The 26809-nt window shown below is 41.2% G+C and overlaps 1 long non-coding RNA gene across 1 annotated transcript in view; it reads right to left on the bottom strand.

Annotated features, from left to right (window-relative positions):
* Nucleotides 1-26809, bottom strand: part of LOC126920737 (uncharacterized) — a 178107-nt gene that overhangs the window by 112407 nt on the left and 38891 nt on the right. The window contains exon 2 of the long non-coding RNA XR_007712070.1: nt 20274-20477. This is a non-coding gene — a long non-coding RNA (uncharacterized LOC126920737). The remainder of the gene's footprint in view (nt 1-20273; nt 20478-26809) is intronic.

The following is a 26809-nucleotide window of genomic DNA, read 5'->3' as shown; positions in this document are numbered from 1 at the left end:
TCCATTCCGGCTCGTCTCGCAGGACTAACCGTGCCACGTTCAACCTCATAAAAGTCCTGCAGCTACCATTAATCCATCACAAGTCCGTTCGCGCGTTATACCGGTTACTTCTGCGCGAAATTCCTGTCAGACTCAGAAATACCGAACTCTGATCCGTGGACAAGCGACAAAATTTATAGTTCCAGGGACATCGTTAATTTGTCCCTCGCAGGAATATCAGAGAATAGACGAACATTTTACAAATTTTTGGGTTAGCAGAATTTCTTGAAAAAGAATTCTTTAGCTTCCACTGAGATCGAATTTCCTGTACGAAGAAAGAATTTGTAAAAAACTGTTTTCATCGAGAATACCTTTGTCCTTTATTTTCTTCGACAACGCTTCTTTCTAAAATTTCTAAGAATGAATTCCTAGAGAAATTCTTCCGGACGTTTCATTACGATCGTCAGAAATCAAATTAGAAACGCGTTATCACGTTCTTGCAGAGAATATACTTAAGCGTAGATCCATGATTTACGCGAGATACGTATACGAGAGAAAAATGTGTAACGTAAATGTAAAACTTGCGAAAAACTGAAGCTCGATATTCGACAATATTACACGCGATGGCGTTTCAAGCACCTAGTGAATTTTCACGGGCGATCCGTTCGTTCTACGTGATGGAGAATAATGAACCATCGGGCTGCGTACAGTTTTTGGCCACTTTGATTCGTGGAGATCGAAAAAATGTGGATAGTACGCCTTCGTTTTTCAGTTTGCACGTAGATCGTGTTTGCTCGAATATTAAGAGTCGTAGAAAGGCTGCAAAAAGGTATAACCTAGTAGCGTAAGAAAACGACTGTAATCGTAGTTGTAATTGCAATTATAATTCGTTTTGTAATAACGTGCGACATACCGCAGAAGAATCTGGTCAGGACAAATATTTAAATTGCTTCGATAATAAAAGAAAGAAGAGAAAACGTTTACTTTCTCTATTTCTCAATTTCTCAAGTTGATCAGTGTGTGGCTTTCCAGCGATTCAAATGCAACGACGATTTAGATATATTAAAAAGATCGGAAAATATTCTCCGTCGAGTGTTTTAAGTGTCCGCTGTTTATCAGATTATCGTAGATTGATCGAAAAACGGTCGTTGACAGCGGTTATTTATAAACTGGGACGAATTTATTCGTCCAGTGGATTCAGAGGGAATATATTATTGCAACAGCAGGCATTTACTAAAATTCGCCTGATAATGGGCATTACGTAACGAATCGCCAGCCGGTTTAATTAATGTTATCGCCGCGTCGCAACGAATTCATTAGCACGGACGTCGCGATTTTTCTAACGATCCGCGATTATTATTATCTCTGCCTCTGGAAATAACGCAATTTATTAAATTAACGGGGCGCCCCGGGTATAAATAACGCGGTATATTACGCGTATAAAGTGCAACGTTGCACTGCATGAAACTTAAATGACATAATCTGCTGGAAATAATGCGATCCCCCCGGTTGCCCATTTAAATAATTCTCTTCGAAACGATTGCGTTGGATAATATTCATATCGCATGGTTTGTGTTGAAAAAAAGAAGATAACGCGCTGTTTTCTTTCCTGCAATTCGCTGTGGAATGTACAAAACGTACAGTGATTATGGCATTGCCAGTGGCAAGATCGAGCGTAGAATTCCGTATCGGCTAATTTCCATTTGAACGAAAACGAATGATTTTCTTCGAATTTCAGGAATCAAGTATCTACCTATAGTTGGAGGTAGTACAGAACAGTTTGTTCTATTGGCAGAACGAAGACTGACAAACTCGATATTTTATTTCAATGATCTTAAGGCGATTATTCGACAAAAGCATCTTTGTATTTTTGTACAGCTAAATTTCTATTGCGTAATTTATACGCTGTTTCCTTCGTCGTGATTCTCTTGCTATTCGTCGCGTAGCGTGAAACGAACGTCTCAAACGAAGTTCGACATACCTCGACATTCTTCGTCGTTGCACAAAGGTCGACGTTCACTGTCTTATCGGAAAACATATTGCTGACCGATCTTTCGTTCCTCGCGCCTGTCGTTACGTTTAATACTCAGCTGATAGTGGGAAAATTCCTGAAAACGCTACGAACTTCCCGAACAGCCGAGTAGAAAAAGAAAGGAACACAGAGACAAGGATGTAACACGGACAAGCAATGGCAGGATAATCACAGGGTGAACAGCCGCGGAATCGCGTGGATCAATCGACCGGACCCATTCATTAAATCATAGAGACGCGTCGGTTACGCTCCGTTCCGCTCGTTTCTGCTCGACGTCGCCGCCGCCAATATACGAGCACGTTGCCCAATGAATAGGCCGTGTTTGCATAGGTCCCGAGGTGCAGCGCGCGTTGTCAGGGATGCGAGTGACGAGAGTAGAGAAGAGGAGAGCAGAGAGAGAGAGAGAGAGTATGGTCGCGCGCGCACGAGCGTTCACGATGGGGTGGAGAATTCGAAACGTCGACGAGAGAGCGAAAGAGAGCCAAAAATAAAGAAAGAAAGAAAGAAAGAAAGGCACAGGCTCCTGTGTACACTCAGCTGTCGGCCCGTTTTTATCCACGTCCTTTCTAACCCTCTGGCCTCGACTATCGCAGTCGATTTCGTGTCCGGTCGATCCCGTAGAAATTGGCCATAATTCCAGAGTATCGTACTTTGGAAAATTTCTCCGCGAGAAGTTGTTCGATTAAATAAACCTTTGAGTGGCCGACGTTCGTTGTATTCTGATTTTTAAGAGCGGAGATTCGAGCAGAAGAAACGTGGGTTTTAGGAGCGTGGACTTTAAAGTAACCGCGAGAGAATTGAAGGTTTCGCGAGTGACGAAGTGGTCGATTAGTTCCATGGAATTTGGATACTTTGAATTGGGTCGATGTATATGCGTGTGTACTCGACTGTAGAAATTTAGGAAAATGAATCGCGGTGGTGTTTTAGCGTAGCTTCAGGAAAGTAGAAAACTATTTACAAGCGGAAATTTTAGGGAATTTTGGAGAAAGTTCGGTGAAATTTCAGGAAAGTAGGTTCAACGAGTGGCCTGGCTGTTGATCGGTTTGATTGATTTCGGACATTGAGAAGAAAGAACACGGAGAAATTTTAACGCGACTTTGGCGATGTAAAAGAGAGGAAGGAACTAACAGGGCTTGTTATTATATTCATCGTGTAACACACATTGTCCCCGTCAACATACCGAGATTGGCAATGCATAATTTAACGAAAGGTTGCCCACTCGATTGATCGGACCGCGCCACCAAATTTCGTTGTCTGGACAAAATTACACTAAATTATTCCCGTCACAATGGCCATCCTGAATAAGAGATACACCGGGGATACGCGTAATGGCTTCCCGAAAATTCGACATGCTTCAAACGTTGGGAAACAAGCGATAAAGTCGAAGCCTTAAGAGAATTGGAATAAATAAATATAATAAAAATTGAGAGATATAAACGCGACACAAATAACGAAAGATAAGAAGATTATTGAGAAAGATGGAACATTGCGATATAAAGAGAAAAAAATAGTTCCATAAAACTATTAAAAAACATAAGATACACGTACATTATAAAGTTACGAAGGTGACGTTGAAGAGAACACTCAATGAATGCAGGAAAATTGTTTTCTTTTTTTCTTTTTTTAAGGGAACAGACTAAAAAGGAGAATATTATATGGACAAATTATATACACATCAAATAAAACACACGTATACACTGAACGAGAATGACGTAGAAGAAAACAAATCAAAGAAACACCGTGAAATTAGCTGACAAACGGGCGAATGGTAAAAACATAAGGAAAAGTCGTGGAAGGTTGAAAGATAGAAAGGGGCGCGCAAGAAAATGAGGCTTCCGTACTTTGGCAGGGGATGGTAAAAAAGAGTCGTCGAGGGAGCTTCTGTCGAAAGCTGAACGATAATACTTCGCGGTACTCCCTCGAACGCTTCCAGCAGGATAAAGGCTCGCTTTTGGGACGAGTGAGAAACGAATCGACGAGGGCTGAGGGCAGGGGAGGTAGGGTGAAAGAGAGGCGCCGCTTTCGAAGGGCGAAGAGGGACGGCTATAGCTTGTAAGTGAATTTTATTGCGCGATTATATTGAATCCCTCCGAGCCACCAGCTACTGTCAAACCCCACCCTCGTTGTTCCACCCCCGTGGAGAAGGTTTCATGTGGTGCTCAAACGTTCCGCCGAGATAATTCGAAATTCGTCCATGGAACGTTTCAACTTTTTATTTCTTTCTCTTCTTTGTCCATTGCTCTCTGTTTCTCAATATTTTTGTGTCATTATAAAGCGATAAATTCAGAAATCCTATGCTGTGTTTCTAAAGCTTTCATAATTCCTGACCAAGTTATTAAATATGGCTTTTTCTTCTTTTATTTATATATATATTTCTTTACTATATATATTTTACTTTTTATTCATTACCATTTTCCGTAATTCTTGAAAAGATCGTTAAATAATATCGTTAAAAGAGGGAGGGACTCATTATATTTGCATTAAATCGCTGGAACGTTGAAAGATATTTTTCGAGCTTCGAATGAAACGAAAGATACATCAAAGTCTACAATTTATTAAAAAATATTAAACACCGATCTTTCTTGCGGTTTGAAAGGCAAAGTTTGATGAAGGTATTGAAATCGTAAGAGGCTTTTGCTAAAAGTCGCACCGTGTGATGGATAGCATACAGTGACCGCGAAAGGAAAAGCATCAAGGAAGGGAATGAACGGCGAATTTCGGTTGCACGGGTGAGCACCACTTTTGAATCTCGAGGGTTGCACGGTAGTTACCGCCGGCGGATACCAAATCGAAGCTCTTGCCCACAGGGATGTTTGCACGTTGGATCACGACCTCCATGGCAAAATTCACCATAGCAAAACCTTGCTATTCCCAGCGGCACGAGACTCGCCTCGAAGGCCCGACCTTTCCGCCGCTTCCTGTCCCGATATTTCGGTGCCTTCGACCTCGCTTTTCTTGTTTTATCAATCGTTTCCAACGTACAGCGTTTCTTTCCAATTTTAATATCGCATTCTGCCCTTGGAATTTCAGGATGATAGCGATCGTCCAAATATCTTGCCTCGGAGACTGGTGTTATTTTTTCAAAAAAAGAGCGATGTTTATAATTATAATTTAACAGTGTTAGATATAGCGATGGATTTGCTGATAAATAACCAGATTCTTGTACGACTTGCGCTTAGACTTAATCGGAACGAATTTTTTATAGAACGTGATATATTTGATATAAATCACGTAGGTAACTCGTAACAGAATTCCTCAAAGACAGATTATGATTTTTCTACTAACTCTACTAGAACTTAATCTTGATAATTTTTCTACTTAACGTAGATAGACAACTAGTGGGTCGCTTAAATTTAATCTGCATAGAATTTCTAGATATCACAAATGTATTCCAGATTTCTATGCTTAATTTATATAACTTCCGTAAAAATCATTCTAGCAACGTTACCATCTTCGTGGAGACCACAAAAGTACTGCTAATAATTGGACTATGTTAAATCGAATCAACCAGGACAGTCCACGTACATAGAGTGACTCAAAAAACTGATCGAAAGTACTCGGATCTTAGACGAAATTATCTTTACGGATACAATTGTATTACACAAATTAAGAAGAACAAAAAGACTGGAATCATCGAACCATTTGTTATACTTCATACTTTAAGCTGAATTACAAATTAAAAATGTGTCCACTTTTCGAACAGCATCTGTTAATTTCTGTCGGTGACGCATTAATTAATAAGTGAGAGATGGTTTGGCCACTCACAAACGCGTTCAATGTTTCAAGTCACGAATCAAAACTCGATGTGTACTCTAAAGAATAATTCTCTTTATCTTACATTCTCTTTACCTTATTTCGAACATCCTGCGAAGAGATTTACCAAAACTTCCTAAAAATGAGTCAAGACAGTATCAAAGGAAAATAAATGGCAAGATCTCGAAGGCGAAACATCGAAGATGGAGCGAAATTAGCCATCGAGGTTCGCGCCTCATGACGAAGCAGTCTCTCGCGAAAAGATCTGATAGTTTTGTTCGGCTGAGTGCTCGTCTTATCCCCGAGGACAGGAAGAAGGAGGTTCCCGGGACGATCTTATTGGCCCTTCTTCAAAGAGGCAGCCAGTTGCTCCCTCGTGATGGCACAGAAGGGGAAAAAGATGGTCGAGTTGAATTAATTCCTCAACTATCGTTCCTCCGGTCCTTCGTTACGCCGGTTACGGACCGACTTGAAATGTAATCGCTGCTCCTCGCTCCTTTTCATCCTTTTCCGCTGGCGGCACTGTCGGCTCGAGTGTTTGGCTGCCTGTTCCTCGAGGATTTATCTGGCAACATGCTTTTCTTCTCCCTCCATCTTCTTCCTTCTTCTTCGGCGAATAATTTTACGACGTTGCTGGATTTTCAAATTTGACGAAAAGGTTTCATATTCGACGATTGATCGGTTTAAAAAGCTTTGCTGTTTAAATGGCGTTCAGCCTGGGTATCTTTCGAAGGAAGCGACGTTTCGAAAACAAAATCGTCGATATTCTTCGATTTCTTCCTACGGCTTACTCTTTGCGCGAGACGCTTATTTCGTATATTTTCTTCGTAGTACTCCTCAGTCTCTGTTAATACTTCCAGTAACATCACAATCATTTTAATACCAAACTGAGTAAATCCCCTACAAATTCAAGTTTCTGCAAAGGAGGTTCGACTACTGCCCAAGCCAAATTATCGACGAAACCCTCGATCCGCGTAAAAACCACGACCTAACGCGTCTTTTGGGTTCCACTGGTACGTCGATCGAACGGTACTCGAATCAAACCACCAGCAATTTCTGCTGTCGTTCGAAAAGAAAGCGAACCACGCTCGAACCTTCGCACCACTCCATGTCCACCCAATTCCCTGTCAAATCCTCGACTTGCGCCGCATCGAATATTCGCCTGACTCTAAAAGGGACTAAGGGGCCGGTAGATTTCGTATGATTTTTAATAAACACCGATCAGACAGCCAGATGTACCGCACGGGTACTTGACTCTCAGCTCGAACAAGAGAGAAAGAGAGCAAAAAAGAGAAAGAGTACTCGCGCGCGGCTTTAACCACTCGATGAGCACAAAACTGTCGGACGGACAGGCCCTACTACTGCATCGAACATATTACGTTCGGAGCTGGTGGAACAAAGCTACGCCATTGTTTCGTGCCGTCAATAATCCACTTGCCCTGACTTGGAGGACCGACCGGAGGCGAGCTGGGGGCCGATACAATTGGAAAAAGCGCCGTGGAAACCGGGAAACCAATGCCCCACGGGGTCCATCCTACGGTAAGAAAAGGGAAGACGATCGAAGCCTTCGATTCTATCGTCCTCGACGATGCTGAGCACGAACCAACTACTCGCTGATCCAGATTGCAAGAGCTTCCATCTCCTTTATTCTTTCCTTCGTGATCACGAGCCGGATTTACGAGGCTCCTTTCTATCGGTCGATTGATAGTCTTTGTTTGGCGGAATATTTTATGGTGTGGAGTTTGTAACAAGGAGCGACCATCGTCGATTTTTTGGTTCGAAGGAGAATCTGTGGATCGGAACGTCGAAACGTATAGAATTTCAGGTGAACGAGAAGGGAAATTGTGGTTTTAATTCGAGTGGAATTTTCAAGAATTTTCTTGCAATTTAAACGCCGTGGAATATTCGAAATATTTGGAATTTCGAAACAACGAGAAAGAAATTGAAGAACTAATGAAGTTTGGTTAAGAAAATTAAAGTGAGAGACGTCTGGTTCGGTTCCTTGTCTCGTGAAAATTTGTAAGAAAGATGAATCGTTATTCGTTAGAAATCTCGTCCATTGAATAGAAAGATCAAGTTTGAGGAATCTGGCAGAAGGATAATTGAATGACCGAGGAAGTTAGATAGTCCAATTAAACGGGAAGATTTTTGAAAGAATCTCTTGCGAAGCTTTCTAACGAAGATGAATTATTATATAGTAATGGTTTCTTCTTTTTTTTTTTTTTTTTTTTTTTCTTTAAAGTGAGAATAAGCAAAACTGACGAAGTTTAATTAACAAAATTAAAATAAGAGATTCTTTATTCAATGCCTCGTGGATGTTCGTAAGGAAGATGAATTATTATTTTACTGATCTTCTCTTGATCGAAGTAAAAGAGTGCGGTAGAACGTCGAGAAAATTAGGGAGACACGCGAGGTTTGTTTAGCAGAATGGCTGGAGAAGGACTATAATTGGATTTGGATTTACGTTGATTTCAGAATGTAGAACACGGTGTACACTTGGCGATTTCGGGGCACACTGTTTAGTCCATGTCCGTTTCACTCGTTGTAGTCCAAATTTAGCTGTCACGTAATGAAGAACACAGCGAAAGCCAATTTCTGTTTCCTATACTACAGCATGAAATAAGAATCGACGCTACAATTCTACTCCAATTTCGTTTAAGAATCCAAATACGAGATGGAACCAGCTTTCTCTACAAGAGAAGCGCGATGCCTCTTTTTTAACATTCCAATTTTTCTCTCTACAAAACTTCCTTTGATCCAACCGGGACCCCCTCAAACGTTGAAATAAAATGCTGAAAACTGTTTTGAAGCACCAAGTAATATATTTCGAACAAATATTCGTCGCGATCAACAATAAGAAGATTTTAAAGCGATACAGATGAAAAACGAAGGTAGAATACGAAATTCGACTATCGATGGAAAAGGAAATTTACGTGCGGCGTGTTCAACATCGCTTGGTCCTACCTGATGCCAAGATTATCCACGACGAAACGGTAAGAAAAACGGCAAATTAATTAACCGTGCACCAAGGAGAAACGTCTGGTCCGGCAGATGCTACTGGGTAAATATGGCGGGCGGTTAGATATCGGTCTTGGCCGAGAAACGACTCTAAGCGGCGGCAATCGAATGATTAAAGGCGGTTTCGCCTGGTTGCGTCGAATAGGGCGAAATTCCCGACGGAAATCAGAGTCGCTGGCCATCCAGCCGTGTTCCCTCTTTCTAAGCGCCAACGTACCAACCAACCAACCAACCACCCACACCCTCCGATCCCCTCTTGTCATCCTTCGGGAGCTATCCTCAAAGCCAGCCGCTCCTTCTAAACCCTCCAACAGCCGGGTCCCTCTTGGCAAACATCCAGCTCCGCCACGGAATCCTCCGCCGCGGATACCGAAGAGCTCAGGTGTAACCGAGTTGTGCCCTGGAATGGTCGCGACTTCGATACCAACTTCGCGAAATCGAAGGAAAAAGCGACCAAAACGAGCGACTGGGGTTTCTTTGATGAGTTTTTGAAGACCGAACCAGGTAGTTGAGGTTTTCAAGGTTTTGAAGCAATTATTTCTTTGGAAAATGAGCGGTCGAGTGACAGAATATTGGAAATTTAGAAATATCATCGTTGGGGAAGTTTCGAGTTGGGAACCAAAGGAAGAAAAGGACAGGTCTCTCGGCGAATTATCGAAAGTCGAACGAAGCAGCTTTGGTTTTGAGGTTTGGTAATGAGAAGGACACACGATCTTTTGGTACAGGCGAAGATTTGCACTTTGCAGGTTTGCGGAAGATTTTCTTTTAAATTAAGGCAGAATAGTCGGAATGTTTGCACATCGTCATCGTTCAGACGGAATTTTGTAATCACACAAAAATTAAGGGAAAATCTTTCAAGGCCGTTCGAAGTAGAACACGAATGACTGAATTCTGTGTGGTGTGTAGAACGAGTTTAATTTGCACGTTCTGAACACGCCGTTTAGTTAGTTCCACGCGTCGGGGATGCAATAAATGCGGCGAGCGCAAATACTAGAGCAAGCAGAACACACAGCGAGCCGGGGCGGCTTGTAAAAAGTAAACGTGATTTCAAAATGCAATTTCTGGCAGATACGATGAAACACAATGTTTTATTAGTTTCCTCTTTGTCGAAGCGTAAGATCAAAATTAAACCTGGAAAAAAAATATACAAATGTAGCTTAATTTGAACGAGCCGAGTTCTGTAAACATTTTATATGCTGCTTGATTTAGAAATTATATTATTCCTATCTGGTCCTATCTTTTTAATTGTCTGTAATTAAAGAACCGAGAGCTACACCGTTCTTGAATATTTCAGACTCAACCCATTAACTTAACAAATTAATTTTCCAACGTAAAATTCAGCGGTTGATAATAAAGACGATTCTCGTCAAGTTTTCTTCTATTTTTCATCCTCGTAGACTATCGCGAGTGAAATATTCGCGATAATTTCACAACTTATCAAAAATTAACAAAATCGATAGCGAAACAAAAACGATCCAGACCAAATGAACGCAGACGCGAATATCCAGCGATACAACGAAAGAATCTCTGAAATAATCGCGCGATAAGGGACCAACTTCCGGAGAACGATGTTGGCTTGACTTATTCTCGTGTGATTCCCTGTTTCCTTCTGGCGAATTCTGGCGACCGGTTGACCCATTAACGAAAGCAAGAACTAGAAGATCAAGATGGTACGGAAGTCGATCCTCGTCTATGATCTGCTGAGGAGCGAACAACCGCCAGACGGTTTCACCGAGAAGGAGATCGTCGAGCAGATCAGTGCCAAGCACGACATCTTGGCCGGAAAGGCACTTCGGAAGCAGGTAGCCGTGGCGCTTCGTCGTGGCGTCGATTTTGGCATCATCGCCAAGAAGAATAACAGATTTAGGTGATTGTAACATTTTTTTAATCGAAACGACGAATAAATCTATTGGTACAAACCAACCTTCCTTGCAAAATTATGTAAATTTATATGCAAAAAACGTTATTCTCTACTTGACTCCTTTGCAAAATATAAAACATAGTTCTTAAAGAGAAAGTTACATAGAAACTTTATTCTGGATAATTGTTACGAAGAACTGAAATCTTAAGAATTATCTGTTTCGTTCATCGTTCATATCAGATGCAAGGTTTTAGATTGATTCTAAAATCGCTTAGAAATTATTAAATATTTTGTTGGTTCTCAAACATAGAAATTTTACTGTCAGGAGATTCATCTTGCGTCGTTTTCTTTTAACGAGCACAGATTCGATCTGGACAATGCAAAAGTTAATACCGCCAGACGCGAGACTTCATCTCGCAGGAACAGGAGTCGAGGGAAAAATAAGGTTCGGAATGTTAAGAGGAGGACGAAGTCGAGACAACGACCGAACAACACGAGAAGTAAAAGCCGCAATCAAAAACGACCGATACCATCGCCAAATTTGCCAAAATCGTGGACACCGAATAAAAGAAACTTGGCTGAGGAGCCACTGTCCAAAGTGAAGAAGATTTAATTAGCTATCAACTTTTTTCGCGTAGTTATGTTTCATAGAAACGTTCTTCAAAAATATTTTAATAACTTTTTGCTCCGATTTTTCTTTTACATCTAGTGATTAGTACCAACTTCTGAATTTTATTGTATTTGAAACTATTTTATTACAGAAAATTGTACTTTTTACATGCAATAAAATTCCTATGACCTTTTATCGTTTTCTATTCACTCGAATCACAATTGTTGCCAAGTGTGTTAATATGACAATTACAAATCGTAATATTAATTATCATAATTACATTGTGAATACTCTGATATAGAATACTCTATATAGAACTATATTTGCCGTAAATTATTATTGCTATTACTAAAAAATATTCCCGATTTCCATCACTGGGAGATACAATTAGCGAAAACTCCTAATACTTTGAATTATAATCATAGCAAACTATCGTTGTTCCAATTGTTGTTCCAGTTGCAACAATTGCAGATTTTTATTGGTCTCCATCGCAAATTGCATTAGTTTTCTATTCTCGTAATATCGCCATCGACAGCCACGTTTCCTCGCTCATCGATCACTTTTCGATACGAAAAATCTCCACCTACAAACTTCCAGCAAAAAAAACCAACCCCACTAAAGAAAAAAATCTCAGAATCTAAGGTCGATCAAAATCCGTTCCCATGAAATCCACCATCCGTCGTCAGAATTCAGATCCTGTTAGGCGAAACTGGTTCAAACGCAGCGACCGACTCGTGAACTCGTAATCTTTCTAGTGAAATGATCGAAAATAGGTAGAGCCTCGTATCTTCGGAACATTTCAGGGTTCCGCTGACCGTTCATCGATTAGATACAGCCACTACGTACCTTCGATCCCTCAAAGGCTCGGTCTCGGAGACTGACCGGAGGTTTTCCAACGAGTTTCCATTAGAAGGGTGGTCTGGTAAAAATATTGCGCAAAACCAAGCCGGATATACCATGAAAATCGCGTGGGATCGGCCGAACGAATCGTTTGAGACGTCTTCGAGGTTGGCAGCACCTGTTACCGAAGCAGCGATTAAGATGAATTTGGAATTGCTATTCTCTGGTACTGGGTTGCAAGGTGTTGCAATTTCCAACGTCAGAACTACTAGATATAGATTTGTGCCATGGATATTAGAATGAAAGCTACATGAAAAGATATAATGAATATATAAGATAATATAAAGATATAACGAAGTCCCTGATCATAAAATTAGGAGCATTAAAAACCTTCGGTATTATTCATTTTGTATAGCTTCGTTTTGCGTAGTGCGACAAGAGTATATTTTGTTATAGCGGATATATTTTAGTAAATTTTTCCCATAAGCTTAATTTACCTACCAGCCGCGTAATTTAATTTGTCAATTAGTATTCCAAGGCTGATTTGTGGTATTTATCGTGCAAGTGCCAGCAGATTGTTGAAAGACGATAATGAAAGAATAATAAGTGAACGTGTAGTCGATTACCTGGTCTATTGTTCGAAGATTGCGCATGGACTAATAGATGAATCCCTGTCGAGGGTCGATACCCAAAGGCCGACAAGGTGTGCTTGTAAAACTGCGGATGACCACCATATGTTCAGTTACGTGCAATCTGTCGGCCATTTATGACTTAACTTACGGTAATCGCAGGTTTTACAGGTGATCAGGGATATTGGCGTAAAAAAGGAACGAATTCTTCGCGGTAACATTATACTGGAAATAATTTCACCGGAGTTCTTGAAAGCTAGTTACCAAGGTTTATTGAAAACCAAAAGAAGGAATAGATTCGTTTCACTAAATAATTTTATGATTTACATTTTGTAACTATTATTTGAATATTTTTTGAAAACTTATTCGAATAACATCTGGTTTCATTGTCTGTAAAGGAGCGAGGGCAATATATTTGAAATGGCAGAAAAAGAAGAAAAGCGTCACTTTTTCCATTCGAACTCCCTCTAACTTTTATTGTTCGACAATCAAGCACCATTTAGAAGACTCTGCTGGTTCTTTATGGCAAACCCCCAGTTTTGGAATCTTTGTTCCATCGTTTTCGACACACCTTGCGACAATAAGGTCTGTTTAATATGCGTCCCGAACGGAAAAGGACGCGTGTCGCAGGTGTTTCACGTTCCGACTCGATTTTTCAATAGACCGGGACACTCGCTGTGTCTCTCGACACGTGTCACCGCGCGAAATGCGGAGGATCCACTTCCGGTTTCTCACGGAAGTACCGTTTTTACCGATAAAGGACTTTCTGTCACGCGCCCTTTATGTTCTCTTAACGACTCTAATCACGATACGCAAGTAATCCTAATTTATGTTATATTTATATTAATATATGTAATAATATATTCAGGGATTAATTAGAAAATGTACGTATTGATAATTGCGCGACTTTCTACTTTTAAATCAGATTCAATCGTGTAATTTGTCATTTCGCTCCAATATGAAAGCAACTTGAAAAACTTGCGTGTCAAATTTGCGATACTGCGAGAATGATAGGTAGAACCGATGGAAAAACGCATCGTGATAAAGAAAATAAGAATACGCGCCAATAACTTTTGTAGTCACTGTATATACGCAAATTTGATTCTTTTCACGTACTTGTCGAAATGAACATTAGTTCGTCAGAAAACGCGTTCGCTTCGACCATAGCCTGACACGTTAATAACGTGAACTCGCACGATCACACGACCGAAATTCAGTACGCACTCGATACCATTCGATTTCGACGATAACAGAAGAATCTCGCCCCTCCTGTGTATCAGCGAGCAAAACGGTTTCGCGAAAACAAAAGTGGAGGGTTAGTACAAAGAGGTGGTCGATCGTAAACGTCGATATAATCGGCCCGATAGAACGATTCCATACGTGTGACGAGGGCTCGTGCGAGGCTAAGTGTTCGTCGAGGGTTGGCCAACACAAAGACGCCCAGGCTTTGCGTCGTTTCGTGTCGAGCTAATTAGGAGGTTTATTGTTACGTAGAAGGGCCGTCCTATTGGCGTCAAGCGTGATATATTACCATCTCTTGCTTTCCTCCATTCGTTTCCAGTTTTAGTCGTGCCTCGTTAGTCCAATGTAAACATAGAATAGTTATATCATAGCTATTAGCCGATAATGTTTAATGTGACTCGAAAATAGGAGACGGATTGATCACGTTCGAGGACAGATTTCGTAAATTTGGACACGTTGGGAATTATTTGAACAATTTTTATGGCATCGTTTGGATCACGTTTAACACTAGAAATGCCACACCAGTCAAAATGACTGGTTTTACAATTTTATAAATGTGCCAACCCTCGTTTAGGGATCATGGTCCCAGATGGATTAGTAATACGAAAAATGTACTACATAACATGGAATTGCTTCTGTAAGAAAGTAATAAATCAATAAATGTGAAAATATTTTACGTATTTTTTAAAGACCAGACATTTTGACCGATTTTGGTAGAAATAGCTTCGTGTTAACTATCGATAGCTCTAGTGTTAAACGTGGCACACGAGAAGAATTTGATATCGTGGCTGGAAGCTGCAAGTATTCAATGTATTAGGACCAAGTTGATCGTATTTTCATCGAGTCTACCTTTCATCTTCGTATTTCTAAAAACATCTGCTTTTTGAAACGCAGAACCAAATTGGTCGACTCCAGTTTTTATAAATTTCTCGATTTCATCATCCAGACACGTAACTGCTATCGTATAACTTCTCAAATTAATTCTACTTTCGTCAGTTTGCGATACATAAGCAATCGTAAATTCCAAGAAACTTTAAAAAATTGTTTAACACTCGCCACCTGCTTCTTTATCTTCTCATTTATAGCATTGATCGATATGGCTTCGATTCCGTCTCGGGATATCTAACAATATTTATATAGGTCAGTATCTTGAAACGAAGTGGACAACCCGGATTTTATGTCGACTTACCAAAAATTTCGAAAATTTTACAAAATCGCCAGTAACTCGGAAACCACGAAAACGGTAAGTGATATTTCATGGGAGCAGGTACTCGAACGAGCGTAGCCTTTCCGCAAGTTGCCGTAGATGTTGAAATTTCATGGTTAGGAACGTGAAACGGATAACGCGAACACGGTAACAACGCGTTTCTTGTGGCGAGCAACGTCTGACATCTGGGCCGACGTTATCTCCGCGTTATCATTTTTGAGATTAGCCTTAGTAGTCGCGCGTTTGCTTTGCACCGTGCTGCTTTCTCTGTGTACCCTGGCTGTATCGCTGTTCTGCCACACCGAACTCCCTCCCTTCCACCGGCCGTTAAGCTACGTTCACAGAAGATCGGACGAAACGTCTGCGAAGAACTTCCTGTCGAGGTTCACGAATTGTTTCCGGTGTTTGTTCACTGCGATCTTCTATTCTGTATGCTCTGCGCAATACATTTCGTATTTTTCAGGAATGATTTGAGAAACTCAGTGCAATAAAAAAGTTCTTCTGTGGCTTTCTGCAGATGATTTGAACGATTAAATTCTACATATTACACGTACATACTTCTACTAACAAGGAGCTATACTTTGCAACTTTTTTCTCAGTGAACTCTGCGTAATATATTTAGAAGCTTCAGAGAATAACTCAATGGATTTAGTTTAACTATTTTGGAAATGTTTTATATTTTGGAAAATTTTAGTTTCGATATTTTCAATGATTCGTCGATATCAGTGTATTTCGAAGGTTTCTGAAGAATTTTCTGTACTTTATATTTTAAGGATATGCTATATTTTCGTAACGTTCATCTGTAATATATTTTTTAGAATTGTTATAAAGATCGTGAATTTGTCAAATGATAATTTGCTTGTGAACGGTGCTTTAAGTCGAAGAAGGGCGCACCGGTATTCACGCGCATCAGCGAGACTAAGAAGAAGACTATCTGGTGGATTTTCCGTCATGAGAATGCGATAGCGTTCCTGGCTGAGCAAACATCAGCGCTCGTGAAGGGCCATGGTTGCGTTTAAGCAATTGAGGACGAGATGTGCTTGTGGGAATTCTTCTTAAATATCGTTTAATAATCGTACGTGATAACCACAATCCACTATCTAAACCAAGACTCGATAAAAACGTCGGGCTACGAGTCTTATGGCATATTCATCTTCGCGATAAATTATTATAATAACCGACTACAAATTTCTTTTATATACTTTTATAGCTATCAGAAAAATATTTGCTATTATCCAGCCTGGTTCGTCACTCTCTTTTACAGATTCCAGAATTTTGTAAAGTCAAAAATCCTGTTCAGAAACGAATCACACAGTAGCGCAGTTCCTTCCAATTCACCTTTATCCTTTTTCAGCTTACAAATTCCCACTACACACCAAACAGACCTTTAAATTTCATCATATCTCCTGTGAAAAATAAAAAAGGGGGGGGGAGAAAGCAAAAAAAATATGAGGATTATTTACACGAGGATAGCTGCAGGCCGTGAATCGAAGCATCGCGTTGGCGTTTAGCAGATCGCCGCTCGCGTGCGACAGATTTTTAACATGTAACATTCGGGTCGCCATTTTTACAGTTCCATGAAGTAAATATTAGAGCAAGCGAAGCCATGTCCGATCGTTTTCGCGTGAAAATCCAAACGGGAAGCGGAAGCCGATTGTTGCTCGATCGTCTGGAAAAAATATCGCTTTGCCTGGCGTCGATCGCGCGAATAGATACAAACTACCAGCCACTCCCCGTTTATTATTCTTCAGCTCTCTCAACGTACAATGCACGCTTGAGCAATGCAACCTGTTTCTTGCAGACGGACTCGCGCGCAAACCACAAACGTAAACTCTGTGTTAGAGACGCGTGTGCTTACCGATACGTATTCGGAAGTTGGGCTTCGTTTTATAAATGTGAAAAATTTGAATCGTACTTTGGTATCATTGGATCACAAACGATAGTCAAAATTAGAACGTTTAATCATTAAATAAATATCGGTAAATTCAATAATATCAAAAGTTTGAGTATAATAGCGACGTTAGTAAATTAGTTGGTAAGTGGATTCGTGATTTTGGGATTAAACGAAGTAAATTGTTTTATTGTTTTAATTGAGAAATATATCGTCAATTATTTATTTCGACACAAAGTTCAATAAACAATGGAATTACTTGTTGCTTAAACCTGCTTCCACCAATTCCGTTATATCAAAGTTTCCCAGAGTTTCAAACTTTGATAAACAGTAATCTACTACGTCCAAAGTTCATCGTGATCTATACAAATTCCAGCCAGAGTTATAACATAATTCATCCGTAAATCCAAACTATCGGCAGTGTGGAAGAATATTACCAAAAAATAGTATCAAAAAGGGCTAATTCCTTTTGAAAAGCTGCAACACCCAAAATATCCTTTATATATCCCTTAAATATCTCTTAAGAACTGCGCTTGTTATTCTACAAGTCCGTCAAACTTGCTCAAACAGTCCGAACAGAGTGCTCTAACGACCACTTTCCCGATCATTGATCACGATTCGAAAGAAAAACTGGCATTCGCACCCCTTCCGAACTTGAGAAGATGGCCGGACAACGGGGTGAGCCCGGATCCGGAAACGGAGGAGCGATAGAAGAGACATCGATGGAAAGAGGGTGACGACAAGTGAGAGAATGCACGAGGATAAGGGGGTGCGGTGACAAGGAGGCGCGGAGAAAGAGAAAGAGAGACACGGATCAAGGATAGTCTTTGCCAAATACCAATATTTGCGACCGCCCTGTTGGTACCTCTGCTCGACTCGACCTGACCCGACTTAACTCGACCGATCCGGCCGCAACTCGACTACGACTCCCTTCGTCACCCCTTCTTCTCGCTGACTATCGCGGCCTCTTCTGGATTATTCCGCGGCAGAAAAACTCTGCCATCTCCCTCGTTATCGTCCTCATCCAGATAACCAACCTTTCAGCCAGTTTCCGTGCATCGATTCGCGTCGATTTTGATAATAGGTACGTACGTGAGTATGCGTTTTGCGAGTTTGATTAACGAGTGTAATTTAAGGGTTGATCTTTGTAAGCTTTTATACAGGAGAGTGATCGAAGAGATTTAAGAATTGTAAGGTTATTTCTAATCATCCCCGTACTACGTTTCTGTAACTATGAACATGACGCAACGTTGGACTCAAATTATCAAATTAAATATCCATTATAATTAGACAACGAAACGCAAAGAATATCAGAAGCCGAAATATTATCTCGAAAATGCAAAACTGCCAGAAAGATAAGGATCGCTAGTTGTCCAAAGATCTACGCATGATCATCGCTGCAGATAACGACGTTCAAACCTAATCAAATCGCTGCGAACATACACCAAACTTTTCTTTAGCTCCTCGCCTCATCCGTACATTTACCACGGATTCTAGCGATAAATTCATTCGCATTCGATGCAACATCCTGCACCCTCCTCGACCAACCCCACGGTTCTACCGTGTTCATCAAAAAGCATCAGTTCAAGCAGCGCCGATCCATGAAAAAACTATCGTGCAAGCCACTGCGACAAGCCAGATTGATTTCGGGCGTATGCGGATCGTAACGTAGCACAATTGGCTTCTCGCCCGAGGCAACGACGAGCACAGAGTGAAAAACAGAGGGTGTGAGAGAGAGAAAGACGATTAGAGACGGGCGTAGTGGCAGTTATATTACGCGGTGTGTCGCGACTGTCGCTGGTGTCGGCATATACCGGGTCGCGTCCGATGCAATAAATAATAATTAGGCGCTAATTAGCGGCGGCCATGTTGGCCGCCGGCAGTTGTCGGGGGTGGAAAGCGATACCAGAGGGAGGGAGTGAGTGGTGGAGGCCGGTTTAATCACGTCATACACAGACGCACCACCAACTGTACATCGTCGACCATGACTGTCTCAATGTACCACGCGACTATCACCCACATACGTATATGTATATATGTATGTAGATGTACGTATGTATGTATACACACATATATATAACTATATATCTATATTATATAGATACATGTAGATGGATATGTGCGAAAACGAGCGGAGAGCGCGCGCCCGCGCACACACCGCTGCTTGTCCCGGACATGTTGACGATGTAGGGGCTAGCCCGTGCGGTCGTACGATAATACAACGAGCACGAGGGTGGATGGCGGAAGCGACGAGGGTGGGAGCGGAACGTGGACGTTGGATGCTGGATGCTGGATGGTGGATGCTGCCCGTGGGATGGCGGTGCACGAGGTGGTCGATTTCACGCGGTCGATCGCTGAACCCGCAGCTCCACCCCCATATGCTCGCGTTCAAGCCCATTCAAAGAACCTACGGACGCTCTGCTCGGACGTCTTTGCGGTGATCGGTAATAAGAGTAACGTGTCTTGGCACGTCTCTTCCATTTTTCTTATTCACAGTCTTAAGATTTGCAGAATATTGGGCTAGTTGAAAGAAGAGATACTAGGATATTATATGCGCTAATCTTTATGGCATCGAAATGTTACTTCGTTAATTGCGTGTGTTTACTAAGTACACTTCTGTTAGCAAGTCACTTGATAGTTAGAAACATTGGCTTTAATAAAACAGGTGTGTAATAAAGTCTTTGAAATATAGTATCAATACCGTGGACTCTGTTAATTATTGCGTAGACACTCGTTAAAAGATTACTGTATCGTATTTGAACATCGTGTAAAAGAACATAAATTACACCTTTCTTTTAACGATTCTATTATTCGAATGAAAAAAAGGTAATTCGAAATTTGTGACCAGTAGCGTACCTGAAATAAAAAAACGTCCCCAGAAGGATTCGTATCGACGCAGAAATTTCCCCACCAAAATTCCCCGCTTTTTATCTCTTTTATCCGAGTAGAAACGAGCATTAGTCCGCGACGAAAAGGAAAAAGGGACGACTGGAATGCAAAGAGGAGTAGGAAAGGAGGAGAGAAAAAAAAGAAGCCGCAGAGGGTAACATCTCCACGTGTCTCTCGCCTCTCAATATTCATGTGTAGACGTTATCGTGCGCGGGAGAGTTTAACCTGTTATTCCGAATAGTTTGTTTGGCTGTCAACAGAGTCCTTTTTGAGAGTGCCTTAAAGGGCTCGTTAAATCACCACGGACATTTTCGCCTTTTACCTGCAAATTTTGCGGAACTCCTGTCAGCCGAGTTTCCTCAAATATTGAAATTGGCTGCGGTTCCTGATGCGCGTCGCATTCTTCGAAGCACCGGGACCCATCCTACCCCGGAACATCACCGTCGAAAAGACTAGGAGAGGCAAAAGGAGGGTGAGACGAGGCGTTTCTCGTTGCGACCTCGTTCGTTCGCCGCTTCCGTCGTACCTGTAAAGTGACTTCATTTACTTTCCGGAATAGAAATAGAATGCCCTCGAAACGCCGCGAGAACGTCGTTTAAGGGCTCTACGATGCTTGTCAAAGAAAAATATGCCGTGTCTCGAAACACGTGTCTCGTGATACGCGCTCGTTAAACTGTAACCAATAGCAAGAAGCTTCTTTCTACAGATTCTTGTTTAAGGAACTTAACTTGCTTCGCTTGATACTGGCAAAGGAATACCTTTGTAATTATTTCTTGTCTACTTTGTCTTTTGTTACTACGTATTCGTAATATTTGGCAACTTTTGTTACAAGTTTTTAAGATTGTTGTTATGAAATATCGATTAATCGTGGGTAGTAAGGCGATTTAATTGAATTTTATGGCTGTGAAAATTTTATATTTTTGGTATTTCATATTGTTAATAGGTAATATGATGTCTTTTGATTTGAACTCTATTTAATCAAGGATCGATCGCTTATTCAAAGAAACCAGTTGCCTGTTATCTATATTATATTATCTACATTGACCGTGGATATACAATTTGATATTTCTACGAATATAATTAAAAACACGCTCTTTTCGATCAAATAACATTAAAATACCCCTTTTTGCTATCAAGTGTTATCAAAATCAATAAATATAGCTCATCGAGTCTTTCCGTGTAATCTTCGATATCTATCAGCCATTTCATACTTAACGAGAACTATTCCATCATCGAAATATTGACAGAGACAACTTAAAATCTCCAACTTATAAAATCTTCTAAACGATACTGAATTTGCCAATTGTGCGAGAGTGTGCCTATGTCCCAGCACCTTCGAAAAGCCGCTCAGAAATTTCGATAACAGCCGAAAGCACGAATGATCGCGTTGCGCGATAAACGTTTTAAAATGGCGAGCTTTCGCCGGTGTTGTTGGTTGAAAATTCATTAAAAGCGCGCTGGTAATGGGACAACGATGACGTTGTCGTCGTGCTGCGGCGAAATGCGGGCGCAAGAGGGACGGAACAGGGGGCGGAGGCGGAGGAAGAGAAAAAGCTCGGCCGCGAGTCAGAGTGAGAGGAGAGAGGAGCGGGTGCTATCGTAATTCTGTCACATTACCATTTAGATTAGTTAGATTTGCAGGTAAACAGCACGCCGCCGATCACACAACACAAACATACGATACGAACTCGCTGGCGCGCGGGCGCGCGCGCGCTCAAACACACATATTCGTGTACACCGTTGCACCACGGTTGACATTTTAATTTCATCGCGATAATTACTTTCAAACGGATGGCTTTTTAAGTAGATTGAAATATTCCAGCGTCGCGATTCACGTCCGCATTCGTATAATTAATGCATTTTCAGGAGGGAGGCAGTGAGTTTCATTTTCAACGTCCCAACTTCCTGGCTGGCGAACGCGATTTTAACTCGATTTTATCTCTCCGCGTTTTGGCGCGCTGCGCGTTTTATTTCATCGCGATGATTGTCGGATTAGACTCGACGAAACGCCGACACGGGACGATCTCTGTTTAATTACAGGCGCTGCAAGAGCAAAAATTTCGAAGGTTCTCGCGGAGAGACGGAATATTTCGTCGCGTTGAAAATTGTTGGCAAGTGTTTAAATGGTACACCTTCGTTTTAGAGGCGTCTGAATCGGCAAAGTCGAGGACGCACGCAGAATTTTGCGCAGGAAAATTTTCATTGAAAGCCACGTTCGCTGGTGACATTGATAGGCCTGTTTATTTCATCACTACCGTGCTTCCACTTGACCAACCACTACTGCAAACCCCTTTCTTTCACGTCGATCGAAAAAATATCGTGAGAAGTTTCCGCACCCCCGTTGTTTAACGTAATTAGAAGTACCAACGACTGTTTTGCAAAATCTTCGATACGGAGCGTGTGTCTCTAATGTCATGTCTCTGAAATTATAGTTCATTTTCCTACGATCGCAAAGGGAAAATCTTCGATCGAGGAATTTCTCTCGCGCTGTATCAAATGCAACGAGAAACACAACGCCCCAATGGGAAATTCAAAACACGAATGAGACCCGTATTACACGAGTTGATGGTTAACATCTCCAAAACTCATTTTACGCAAAATCGATTATCCAACAACCTTCTAACACCAAAATCCTACGATTATCACTACGTTTATGCGAATGTATAAGAGCTCAACTAAAGAAATGAAACCTACTTAAGAATTTTCTTTATCCTTTAAGCATTACATCTCTACATACTTAAATTTCTCATAAACCCATAAGCATCCATTTACCCTGAACAACCCTTGGAATTATCCACGCAAAGGCAAAAGCAACGCGGACAACAACAGGCACAGAGATGTAAAAATGAGGATTGATTTAAAGCTGGTCACAATTGAAGTTCGATAAATCGACGTCGTTGTTCTCTGTAGGAGAGGGTTTGAAAAGGGATGGTTTAAAGCTAGTTCCTCCCCATGGGAGTCGGAGGAGCGGGCGTTCGGGGATGGCTGAGCTCGTAGTATCGCGACAGACGGCCACTGCGACTCGTGTAAACAATGGCTCCGCTTCCTTCGGCTAAGTTAGGCGTAGGTGGACCGGAGAGCAGGCACGCGTGTATGCGTGAGGTGCTTATTGGGTCCGCTGGGGGCTGCTGCGGAGCGGAGAAACAACCCTCTGACCAAACACGGCAACATCAATCAGCACCAGTCACTCGAGCGTCGACCATTGGCGCCAACATCGCGATATTGCCTGCATTTACATCCGGCCAGGAAAAACGTAATGCTCGACCGCGACATCGATGGGCCGGTTCGCCGATTGCCCGTTCGATCCGGCTCCCTTTCAAACGCCACGATCGATTCGATGCCACTCGCTTTGAGCCCCGTGTGCTCGATATTATTCGGTGATTCTGTCCAATGCTTCTCCCGTCTTTTCGTTCGAGTATCTCGTGCAATTTGCTGTTTTTCTTCTTTTTCTTTTTTTTTTTTTTGTCATGGAAGGGGGATGAAGGTTATAACCCCATAACGTACAATTTTTTTCAGCCGGTCAAAGATGCACAATTTTGTTCTTGGCGTTATACTCTCGCGACAACGTCTTTCGTGAACATTGCGTTCTGCTTCTTCGGGTCTACCTTGAACAAGCAAGCACAGCTTGAAATAATATCATGTTTTGAATTTTTAACATCTGATTAGGATCCATCTAGTTCAGCAGCTGCCAAAAGTTAAGTCTTGAGAAGCACTAAAATTATCGCGACGGTAATAGATCGAATATTTGTGTCGGTAGTTGCGCATAAGCCTACGAAGTAAAAAATATCAACCTTTGTTTATCGTTGATTTACTTGTGGAAACAGCTGAGTTCCAAAAGCCACTAATTTCCTTGCACAATCTCGCTGACAAAATTACCACAACTTATGCCGTATAATATTCGCGAACACGCGCACTTTTCACCAGGGAAAAATTCCAAAAATCACAAACGCATCGTGAAACAATCACGCGCCAGTGACTTGGCTCCGATATTATTTTTTACTCTCTGTTTATTAATCGGTGTAATTGCAACCTGTCGACTCGCGCAAAAATACAAATACGCGCCTATAAACATATTTATATTCGATTTGCAGCGTCGGCCGATTAACAGGTTGCATGGCATGTCCAGGCGCAGTTTTATCATTGCCGTATCGTGTAAATATCCGACAAAAGAGAGTCGGACGAAAAGGTGTAGAGAAGGGGGATGGTAAAAGGGTGTAACGATATTAAATTAATTCGAGATCCCCGGAAAGAGGGGTGTGCGCGAAATTGTCGGCCATCTTGCAGCCTGGAGAATTATGCGCGTCGGCTTACAATAATATAGGTGCTAATGCCATGCAAAGCGGCCCTCCCTTGCGCATCCCTTTCCAACCGTTCCATGCAAACACTCCACCTTGTTTTCCCTTTCGCCTCTAAGAATGCGTCTTAATTTTTGATACTTCGCACGACATCGAGTGTCTTCGCTGAGACAACAGATGGTGGAACTTTTCGTGTTCGAAGGGTGGAAATGTTTCTTTAAGGTTAGCGGGACGATGGTGGATTTGCTTGTAAGGACTTGTTTCTCTATGGCATGTTTAATCGCACCTACCATGGATTCTACTACCGAAAAGAGATGTTACATCTTTATGAACGAATACAAAGATGCTTGACGTTGTTTTTAATCTGCTGCTAACTCTTAGGAAGGGTTTCATTTAAGTGGTAATTTGCTGAAAGAATTTTAATTAATTTCAAATAATTCATATTTTAGGTAGTCTTCTTTTATTCTCTCGAGAATCTCGATAAACCCATTCTCTACTATTTGCTTGTATTCGTTTTTTATATCTCAAACAATTTGCTTCCAGTTTAAACTTTCGTTTTCTTTACGGCTCGTTCTGACTCGATCGACCCACGCTAATGCGCCTTATGACATTTCTAATTTGAATATTATCCTATGAAAATAATGTGTTGTCCGCGCTAAAATGAGACAAAGACCTTCGTTAGATGCAATATCGTCGCGAAGGGTGATTTCAGGAATTTCGACAAAATCGTGGGAACGATTAGGGGGCGTAAAATTAGGTCGCCGGATTCACGCGAATCGTATGTGGAAATAGGGGAAGCGTTGCATCTTCGAGGTATTAATAAACAAACCCTCATCCCCTGAGTGATACGGAGCAATCAGCTGAGCCTTCGACCCCGTTCACGACGATGAGAATCGTAGTGGTGATCCATTGTTGTCACAGTGACTCAGTATTTGGACAAGATCCTCGTGCTACGGCCAATGAACGGTTCTACTTTCGACAAGGAACGATCTGTGCTCCTCGAATCGCTTTAAAATCTTCGCTCTCTTAGACCTTGAAACATTTAAAACCTTGGAATCTGGCATGAATTTTATAGCTACGTTTATAGTTAGAATAATAGGACACCAAGTATAGGCTCTTCGTGTTGATTAAAATATAATTTAAAAAATAATAATCCGATGACAGAAAATAATTAACACAGTATCGTTTATGCTTTTTATACGTGGTCACTACAGTGTGACATTGAAATTTACAAGTCTCCGTTTTCTACTTATACAACTAAAAGCAAAGAGATTTTTAATCGATATTCCAATAGAATAGAAAATTGAGTCCAATTTATTAATTATCGTCTTGGCCTATTTAAAAATTATTTAGAAGGAAATAACTCTTGTCAAATAGCAAAGACTTCTTCCAAATTAAACTCTAAGATCGCTGGATCTGGATCTGGATAATCGAACACGATCCCAGGCGAGTGTAGCGCACACTGTACGCCTGTACTGTGCTAACTGCTTCGTAAAGTTTGCCGACTCGCCAAGGAGAACGCGCAGCAGGTATTAACCGTGATTCATTACACCATAAGTAACTTCGATGTTTGCTCCCGGCGACGACGAACAAATTTATTCACCGATAAATATTTTAGTTGCGCCGTAGATTAACGCTACCGCCCCGACGTTTATACCCTTTTGTTTATGGGACCGCTTTATTTACAGTTAAAGCAATCGGATATTACGGTGCTTCTATCAAAGTGAAGATGAAAGTTTCGACTATCTTAAATGAAACGGATAATTACTTTTTGATAATATGTAAATCTAACTCTTGCGATTATCGCTACGATAAAACCAAATTAAAAAAGAGAGAAACTACATTTTTTAATTCACGTAAAATAGTGAAAAAGTCTCTATATGTACTGTAAGATATTGATAATTTTCCATTTTGTACTTTGAATATTTTCTATTATAATTTTCAGTGTCAATTATTCTTGACGTTCTCTTATACATAGAAACTTCCACACCATTCTGCTGTGCTGGCTCTTACAATTTCACGTTTTAATCGTAGCAGGTTATAGATACACGCATGCGTGTATAATATTTGCTGTATGGTGTGTTCGAATACCCAGTATCAAAGTGTTAAATATTGACGTAGGCGAATAAAATAGAGTGCTTATCCACAAATAAGCTACTCCCTTTTTTATTACTGTTTAAACATACTTTTATACTCGCCTAGAAAATTACAAACAAAATACAACAGCTTTTCTCCAAAGAAACGAAGAAACGCCTTTGTCTTCGAATGTACTTTGAAATGACGTTGGCCACGGTGTTGTCCAGGCCTTAGTTCGCATGAAAATTTCAGCTATCCAGCGAAATCGCTGCGGGGTGAATAAACGGCGTGACGAAAGTAAAATACGAAACGAGAGCGGAAGAGAGATAGAAATGCGTTTGATCAAAAAGCGAACGGACCTGGGCGGTTGAACATTTTTCGAAATCGACGCTACGTAATCATTGATAAGATCAAAAGCAAAAAGCGTGTATAAATTTGCCTTTCAAACTTTACCTTTCGCTCGCGCACTGTTTTATGCGTTTATGCG

The sequence above is a fragment of the Bombus affinis genome, chromosome 9 (genome assembly GCF_024516045.1).
Source record: "Bombus affinis isolate iyBomAffi1 chromosome 9, iyBomAffi1.2, whole genome shotgun sequence".
In the NCBI taxonomy this organism is placed as follows: domain Eukaryota; kingdom Metazoa; phylum Arthropoda; class Insecta; order Hymenoptera; family Apidae; genus Bombus; species Bombus affinis.
This window is presented reverse-complemented; position numbering and strand designations above follow the sequence as displayed.